The 10,128-nt window shown below is 39.9% G+C and overlaps 1 pseudogene; it reads left to right on the plus strand.

The window, feature by feature from the left end:
• The first annotated feature begins 1,651 nt into the window (after positions 1-1,651).
• On the plus strand, positions 1,652-9,772 carry LOC123596359 (annotated as a pseudogene).
• The last annotated feature ends 356 nt before the right edge of the window (positions 9,773-10,128 follow it).

Here is a 10,128-nt window from a genome sequence, read left to right on the forward strand (position 1 = left end):
AGTCTACTTAAATCAATAGGAAACCATATAACAACAGTACTTTTATTTTTGTATAAAGATTTTCTTTCAGATGATCCACAGTAGCTCACAAACACTCATCCTGGATTGGTCAATAAAATGAAGGAAATTACTTAATAGTTTAAGTTAAGAAAATGACCCCCAGAATGACACTCACTACTGCAAAATGTATTCAAAGTAAAAATCTGCTCAAGTGAACATCACCAAAAGCAACATGTCCGACTTATAATGCTAACACCTCAACACAGCAGTGGCAAATATCTTTATTACTTTCAGTTTAATGTAACAAAGCTGCCTACTGATAAGTTGCCTGCTCAAGTTTCTAGAGTCAATATAAAAGGAATATAATATACAGTATCATATAATACTTTCTTGACCCCAGTTTATCCTAGAAATTATTTCTTTTTTATAATGTGTAATAGTCTTAAAGAACTGATCTAGATACCAATAAAGCGTGACTAATTTATATTTGGTTTATAAATAATAAATTAGTGGACAATGGAGACAGATTCTGTAACAGAGCAAAGAACTCACAAAGAATGCAAGAAGTGACGAAGTGTGAGATGGGGTAGCCAGCGCAGGCTAAAAGGTGATGATGTATGAAGTGTAGCTGAAAATCCCAAGGAAGGATGAAGTGAGAGGGCAGTGATCTTGGGGTGGTGGACGTCCATCTGTAAAGTAAAAAATTTTATCTGAGAGATTATTAAAATGATCAGAAGGAAGCTGGACAACTGGTGGGGCTGAATTTTGATAAATGGATAATATAGAGAATATTAAGAGCAACACTCAACAACTAAATCTTTAAACACAATATAGATGTCCTGTCTTCAAATTATCTCCTGTCTTCATGTGACTGCAGTGATACATTTTCAGTAAGCAGTCCTCAAAGACTATAATCTGCCATAATTTAACCTCCATATGTGGATTGTTTTGAAACTCAATAACGTCATAATTTACTTTTAATAAATCCTGAATCCCAAGGATTACTAATGTATTTCTAAATCTCAGTGCTGATTTGCTTTAAAGACAAGATAGTAAGCTCCATGAAGACATCTGAAACACTTCTACAGTATCTGGCATATTGTATATGATCAAAAAGTATTGACTGGGTGAGTGGATGGATGGACGGATGGATGGATGGATGGATGGATAGATGGGTGAGTGGATGGATGGATGGATGGACGGAAGGATGAAGTCAAGATAAATCTGCAACCAAACAAAGTTAAAACCACACCATAGGTTTTCCACATTACAGTGTGGTAGACCAAAATAGGTCAAAGAACATAAGGCACCTGATGGGTTTTCCTGTACCATTGTTGGTGCCACTCATCAAGTCATTAGATTACAGGCTGCTTAAGCCAGAGATTGCATCTGTGGTATCATCAGCACCCAGCTCTAGGGTTATATGCAGGATAAATTAAGAAAAGTTGTTGATCCACACAAATTCATATTTGTAACAATGTTAAATGAGAAGATTTCATCTAATAACATTGCTCTTCATAAACCGAGGACTATTTTTAACTGTCTTGTTCTTTCCTCAACTATTTTAATGAACTTCTGAACCAAACTGGGTATCTTAACTCAGCATAGCTTACTATATGAATGCATCTATTTCGTTTTGAAATGTGTAAATATGGCCTATAAAGGTGTAATTCCTGGTCTACCTCTGGTCTTCCTTATTCTCATCTTAGCCTTTAACATCATCCTTCATGCCAAACTACCTAAGATATTTTTGGTCCAAGTAGACATTGGTTTCATAGTAATAGGGATTGGGAGTTAATCTGACAATAATTATTGAAACACGCATTTTTAAAAATCTGACATTGAAATAATAGTAAAGTCTTCTATTAAAATATAAACTTTTGGGTGGCCTGGGTGGTTCAGTCTGTTGAGCATCTGACTCTTGGTTTGGGCTCAGGTCATGATCTCATGGTTCGTAAGTGTGAGTCCCACATGGGACTCTGTGCTGATGGAGCAGAGCTTGCTTGGGATTCTTTCTCTCCTCTCTCTGCCCCTTCCCCGCTCGTGCTCACTCTCTCTCTCTCTCTCTCTCTCTCTCAAAATAAATAAACTGCATATATATGTATAAACTTTTGATTAATGTGTAAATTTGCTTCTATTTCAGCCTGTCTGAAATAGCCTTGCCATATTATCAACTCTGTATTTAACATTCAGGTGCTTTTACCACCACCACCCTTTGCTCCTAGTATCTCTCCTTTGCATGTATCCACTTTGCGTCTCTTTCCTTATGAAAATTTTACCCTGAAAAGTCTTGTGGTCGTTCCTACTCCTTCTTCACTTACACTGCAAGTAGTGAAATGGTTGTACCTCTCAAAAACAGGAGCTACTAGGAGGAAAGTTAGTAAAGCATATCCATGCTTACTGCTAATGAAAGAAAGATATAGAGACAGAGTGTTATCAAGAGGGAAATTACTACTTTTAAGAATTTGAATAAAAGTTAAAATTTGTTTTTTGGAATAACCAGGAATAATAGCAGGAATACCTGGGAATAATAGTCCTAGCACCATAACACATAGGCACTTTGGGGGAAAAATGCGCAGAATAGGTCAGAGTGCAGGGGGCAGTGAGGAAATCTATGGTCAATTAGATGCAGAGTGAAATTTATCCAAGATTTGGGTTTTGAAGAGACCATATTGTTCCAATTCATCCCAGTTCTGCTCTTCACAATGAAGAGAAAGTGAGCTGTCAATAAAGATCGCCTTTGTTTGATATATTTACAGGATGGGTATGAAGAGGAAGTGGAGGATGCACAATGTCCCCTCTGACCTATTTTCTTGTGTCGTGTGTCATACTGTACAGGGCATGACAATCAGTATGACCAGGGTGGAGATAGCATACCTCTTCTTGGGATGCAGCAGTCATGCAGATGGCCGACAGTCGTGGTATCTTCCCTTTGACTGAAGACAAAAGAGGAGAAGGGAAAATCCTTGCCATACACAAAGATGACAAGCTCTGCCTAAATACAAAAGAAGAAAGCAAGGACTTAAAATGTACAACCTAGGCCAGTGGCCTTCATTACAAAAGGTTGGTTTTGAATTTAAGTATGTGCAATCTCTTCAGAATCTAGCAATCAAGAATCGAACAATCAAGAAAGCAATTACTTTCTTTGGGAAGTAATCCTGAAAAGTACCAGGAAAGGAGTGGGGAATTGAAAATAGAGAAAGGAAGGAGGCCAATCAAGGGTATGTTTTCAAGCAGGCTACAGTTATTAGTGGCTAGAGTTTCAGTCCCACTGAAGAATCCAAGGAGACAATGAGCAATATGCCTCAGAGATAGCCCAAGCTAGGGATGTTTGCCCTCCAGTTCTATCACACATTGCCCAAGAGCTACCCCCAAGGGGTCTGAATGCCTCAGCACTCCCTGCACGTCCTACCCACAGGCCAAATACACTCCAGTAGCCGGAGAAGATCTTACACAGAATCGCACATACTTGCTGCCCAAAGCAGAATAGCTGGGCAGGTAAATGATGGGTACTGAGCAGATAGAACAAGGCATCAACAGCATTTGCTACCCCTAATTCCCATTAGATTGGACTCCAAAATACCAATATATTTATCATCTGATCCAAAAAATGAGGGAAGAGAAGTAAACTATCTTTGTATGAAAGAAAATGCTGCAGGTAAAAGAAGACTAGAGCATTAATTTAAAAGAAAACTTCCTTACTCTAAATTTCTTGGGCCTTTTAGAAACTAATATTAGGTTAGAACAAGGGTTGGCATTCTAAGACCCTCATGCCAACTACAACTGCCAACTGTTTTCATACAGCTCCAAAGCAAGGGTTGTTTATATTCTTAAATGGTTGGGAAAAGGTAAGAAGAAGACACTTTCATGACCCGCAAGATATTTTCTATGATATGCAAATAGCAATGTCCATAAACATGTATTGGAACACAGCCACGGTCATTCAGTTATGCAATATCAATGGCTATGCTGTCCGTGGCAGGATTGAGTAGTTGCGACAGAGACCATACGGGCTTAAAAAGCACAAGTTTTCTTCTCTGGCCCTTCACAGAAAGTTTGCCAACTGTAATTTAGAACCTGACTCAGTCTCAGGTAATCTTCATGATAATAGTGATTCCCTGGGGTGGAGGGAAGGAACAGTCCCTTCCTTTTTTTTTTTAAGGAGAATTAAAACCCCTGATTAGGCTCCATCCGTCAGTCTCTGGCTTCTTGGACAAGGATGACTGTTATCTTTTCCACCCCTAAATTGATCAGAGCAGAACAAACAGTCTCCCATTACTACCAACATAAAACTTAAGGTTTCTCGGGGGTAAAGCATGTTCCTTAGAATGAGATTCTTACAAGTTGTAATAGAAATAGAATAAACTTTAAGATTTAGAATCGCTTTTTTCCTCCAATATGAAACATAACACTTTGCAAACACCTGCTCCATTTTGAGTTTCTCCAGACATAAATTCACACTGGAAACCAATGTTTGAACCCTTGAAAAGAAGCTAATTTTGAAACAGGAGATGAAAAGATACCACCCCACAGGGTAACTAGAGAGAGAGCGAGAGAGAGAGGACACAACAGCAGGTGAGAGAGAGTTTAATAAATATCATTTAATCATCAGGCACCAAGCTAATACATTATCAAAGGAATAAAGATTTAGATAAACGATTGGACATAGAGCGAAAGAATTAAAACTGGTAACTTTCATCAGATCCCAAGGGAATCCAATATGCCAAGTTTAATCTGGTACCTAACCACATGGTTCCTTGTTCCGTCATGGAAACAGGGACTAGATATGTAAACCAGGTCTTTTCCAGGGAGTGTTACAGTGATCTATGGGTATGCTATAAATCAGCATTGCGTCCCTCAGGATGCCAAAGTCCATTCTCAAGGCCTTGTTTACAGGAGAACATCAGTATTCTCTGGGCACACACGTCAATACAAAGAGAACTTTAAATAGCACAAGAGAAAAGTGTTCCTGGTAGTCATACAGCCTATGAGAAACTTTGAAGTACAAATGAGAAGTGGAAGTGAATGTTAAACGTATGCCTTGTCCTAAAACTTCATGAAAAATGAAATGTACAAGAAAAGTTGGATCCCTGCCATGACACCCATTACAGTGTAGACTAAGGCTCTGACCTTTTGGGTTATACTTACTGTGTTTTTGACACATTTGGTCAATTAAAACGGGTGAAGTGTAATTTGTTTTTCTTAAGTTTAATACAGCACGTCAATAGAAGTTAACCAAAATTTATAGTTGGAACACTAAAGCTGCCACATGCACTTAAACAAATGAACACAATTTATCATGGTTGAAATAAAGAGAACATCACGGGCATTTGACTTTATACTTCACGTAAGCGTGTTGCCAAATATAGGAAAGTAAGCTCCTTCTCACACTTCCAATGGAAAAGACATTTTAGTTCACATTAAATATTGGTGTGAAAAGTCTGGCAGGTATCCAGTCCTAAGGAGTGTTAACGTTGGCACTTCCACTGTGTACTTTTACTATAAATTGTTGTAGCGTTTATTTGACATGGAATACCCAAAGGATTGATGAGCAAAGAAAGGAAGATTTTTTTTTATTGTGCCATATTACCTTTTTCAGACATCTATACTAAGCCTTTACATCTTCCAAGTCTAAACAAGTAGCCACCTGTATTCAATCGGTGCAAGATATTTTTCATGAAACTATAGCTTGCCTTTTTATAAACCTATAAAAGCACACATTTTCCATTTTATTAGTCAGCAAAGCAGTGGTGGATTTAATAATAAAACTTATAAATGCAGTTTCTTTATAGACCGTTGAACTTTTTTTTTTGCTTGTTTAAAATACCACGAGCACAACCAAATTTATTTCAGTTTCTGTCTCTATCGCAGAGAAGCAAGGAGCTACAATTTTGTATATCTTTACATTAAAAAAATTCACCTAGCACTCAGACCATTTATATAGCAGCCTACAGACTCCCAAAGATTTAAGAGAAACACAATACCGCTAGGGGAAAATTATCTGCTACAATCAAATACATGTATTTGATTTTGACATTCATAATATGTATGTCACTACATACAGCTACAGCAATCATGCACTTTGAATTTCTTTTTTTTTTTAATTTTTTCAATATTTATTGATTTTGAGAGACAGAGAGAGACAGAGCATGAGAGGGAGGGGCAGAGAGAGAGGGAGACACAATCAGAAGCAGGATCCAGTCTCTGAGCTCTCAGTACAGAGCCTGATGCGGGGCTTGAACCCACGAACTGTGCGATCATGACCTGAGCCAAAGTCAGGCACTCAACTGACTGAGCCATCCAGACACCCCTTGCACTTTGTGTTTCTAAATATATTTGTGTCTCTTTTTTAATTAAATATACGTATACAATATACACAATAATGAAATATACATATGCACAGAATCTCGCTATTATAAAATGAAATTTTAAGGCAGCAATACGTAACCCATATGATATTGGTAAGATTTAAAACAGCGGTACACCTATCGATGAGGGAGATAATAGGAGAGTATGCTGGAGGAAGTATGGATTGTTGCAGCCTTTTGGAAAAATAGTCTGGCAATATCTGCTAAAATATAAATCACATACACTTTTCTTTTCTTTTTTTTTTAATTTTTTTAAAAGTTTATTTATTATTGGGAGAGAGTGCGAGCCAGGGAGGTACAGAGAGAGAGAGGGAGGCACTGAATCAGAAACAGGCTCCAGGCTCTGAGCTGTCAGCACAGAGCCCGATGCGGGGCTCAAACTCACGGACCGTGAGATCGTGACCCCAGCGGAAGTCGGACGCTTAACTGAATGAGCCACGCAGGCGCCACAAATCACATACACTTTCCAAATCAACATCTCTGTTACTGGTAATCTGTACCAGAGAAATAAAATACTAGTATATACGGATAGTTAATGCAGTTTTTTTAGGGCAGGGACAAAAAATGGGGGTGAGGGGGAGTGAATGTCTATTAATGGGTAAAAGTTTTAATAAGTTGTGGTTAAAAACATTCCATGAAATAACATACAGCAATTACAAGGAATTTTATGAATCTATAGTCAATGATTAAAAAGATTCCCACAACACACTTTGGGACTGCCTGACCTTGGCCCCTACAGTATTAATAAAAGACATTTTTATTTTGTAGCTATTGAAACATTTCATAATTAGTTCCTAAAATAAATGTTAGCTTCTGGGGTGCCTGGGTGGCTCAGTCAATTAAGTGTCTGACTCTTGATTTCAGCTCGGGTCATGATCCCACAGTCATGAGACAGAACCCCACACCGGGCATTGTGCTGACAGTACAGAGCCTGCTTGGGATTCTCTTTCTCCCTCTCTCTCTGCCCCTCTGTCTCTCTCTCGCTCTCTCCCTCTTTCAAAAATAAAAATAAATAGACTTAAGAAAAGGAAATGTTAGATTCACCATAAAGTAGAGGAAGTAAATACATTCTTAAGATCTGGAAAAAATAAAATAAAATAAAATAAAATACACACAAACAAAAAACAATTTCTACAACATGCTGTTAAATGAGAAAGGCAAGAGACAGAGAAAAATATATATTATCCTACCTTTCTAAACCAAACAATACCAAAATATTTAAATACATATATAACTCTAAATGTGTGTGAATATATGTAAACATGTATGTGAATATAATCATATGACCACAAATTAAAGTAAGCCAGGATACATACGAGGCTGGTAACATTGATATCTAGGGCTATTCAGCTGGCGGGAGAAGAGAGAATGAATAAAAAGAAAATGGCGTTTTTTTTTAAGTTTATAAAATAAAAACAAAATTATTATATGATCATCTTTTGCTAAAATCTTTGGGGAAAGGAGTGTATGTGTATGTTTCTAAAAAAGGTACATGAAACAATAATCATCAAAACATTGATGGTATTTTTCCTCAATGTGCAGAGATTTTGGATATTTCCTTTCTCTTTTGTTGGCTGATTTTTTTTTTAACGTTTATTTATTTTGAGACAGAGAGAGAGCATGAACAGGGGGAGGGTCAGAGAGAGAGGGAGACACAGAATCTGAAGCAGGCTCCAGGCTCTGAGCTGTCAGCACAGAGCCCGACGCTGGTCTTTAACTCACGGACCTTGAGATCATGACCTGAGCCGAAGTCAGACGCTCAACCGACTGAGCCACCTCGGCGCCCCTGTTGGCTGATGTTTTTAAACAAGGATTATTATTATATATGATGACAGTGCTATTTGCATTGGAGAGAAAAAACTAAGAACTATAGAAAAAATATACTAGCTTAAATTTCTCTAAATAAAAATACTCACTATGGGAGAAATTTTTAAGGCTTGAAATGCAAAAAAAAAAAAAAAAAAATCTTCCTTTTCAAAGGAAAAAAAACGGGAAAAAGTCATGAGGAAAAGGATGTGGTATATGCTACCAATAGGTCTCACTATCCATTCTCCCCTTTTGTTTGCCATTATGAGATTGTCTTTGTGTTTCATCCCGACAAACTGGCACTGAGACTAAACACTGTATTTTGCATTCTCCTTACAGGTAGGAATGCAGGAAGGGGCCTAAGTTCTGCCAGCTGATTATAAGCAGAAGTGAAGTATGCAATCCTCAGGCCTGGAACATGGAGCCACGCAGACCAGAGCAAGCCCAAGGGACTACATACAGCAAGAAAAGGCAAGGTTATCATATCATAACCCCGGACTGCGTATGCTTGAATTGGCACAAATACACTTTTATTGTTTCAAAGTCGCCGTCACTTTATTCTTTACGTTGTGAACAGTTAATACACTCTACAACAACAGAGGTTGGTACCTAGGCATGAGCTACCTTAACAAAACTTAAAATAGCAAATACTAATTCAGTGGTCAGTTGGCGATCGGCAAGAAAACAGATACAGTGGGCTGGAAAGTTGGTGATCCTTCTTGTCATGGTAGATGACGTGATAAACTGGACTCTCAGATTAGCTGTGGACTATAATATCTTACGAATACAGGTCACATGCAGATAGAGCTTATGAGTGCGACCACCTGGGAAAAAACTATCAAAATACGGGTAAGAATTGGCTCTGTCTTGCCAAGTTTGGCAGTCCTGCAGGAGAGATCAGTTCAAGAGAATTAGAAGATATTTCTGTCGAGGCAGATTTTGCGGGAGATAAGACTGGCCCAGCCCTCTTCAAAACGTCACTGAGAATGGGGACGGTCTAGAGGCAAAGATAAGGCCTTTTGCCTTTTCATCCAAGACTCCCCTTTCAGATGACCAGCCTTGTGCCGGGTGGGCAGAGGCAGCAGCTTCCAGGGTGGCCTGGGCGCCAGCATGAGTGGGGCCAGGGAAGTGGGCAGGATCACGGTTGCATCAGTGAACCAGAGCCTGCAGAGTCCCCTTAAGCTGGAGGCAGACCCCAGTATCAAGGCCGTGTGCACCCAGGAGAAGGAGCAGATCAAGACCCTCAGCAACAAGTTTGCCTCCATCGATAGGGCTGGCACCTGGGGCAGAAGAACAACATTCCGGAGACCGAACGGAGCCTCCGGCAGCAGAACACAACTCGGAGCCACAGGGACGTGTTCTAGAGATACATCAGGAACCTTCAGCAGCAGCTGGACATATTGGACCAGGAGAAGCGAAAGCTGGGGTTAAAGCTTGGCAGCGGGCAGGGGCTGGTGGAGGACTTCAAAAAGCAGTACCAGGAGATCAAAGAGCACGCTGTCGCTGATGCAGAGCAGCACGGGGAGCTGTCCGTGAAGTTCACCAATGCCAAGCTGGCACGGCTGGAGGCACCCTGCAGTGAGCCGAGTAGGACATAGCATGGTAGCTATGCGAGTACAAGGAGCTCATGAACATCAAGCTGGCCCTGGACATTGGAGATTTCCACCTACTGCAAGCCCCTGGAGGGCGAGGAAAGCTAGCTGGAGTCTGGGATGAGAACATGAGTTATCTATACTAAGACCACCAGTGGCTACTCAGGTGGGCTGAGCTCGGCCTACAGGGTCCTCGTGAGCCCTGATCTCAACTATGGCCTGAGCATCTTCTAGTCTGGCGGGGGCTCCAATTTCTTCAGCCGTGTCAGCTCCTCCAAGGCGGTGGTTGTGAGGAAGATAGAGATCCGCCACGTGAAGCTGGCATCCAAGTTGTCTGGTATCCTGTCCACCTGAACAGCCAC

This window comes from Leopardus geoffroyi, chromosome B1 (assembly GCF_018350155.1).
Source record: "Leopardus geoffroyi isolate Oge1 chromosome B1, O.geoffroyi_Oge1_pat1.0, whole genome shotgun sequence".
Classification (NCBI taxonomy): Eukaryota; Metazoa; Chordata; class Mammalia; order Carnivora; family Felidae; genus Leopardus; species Leopardus geoffroyi.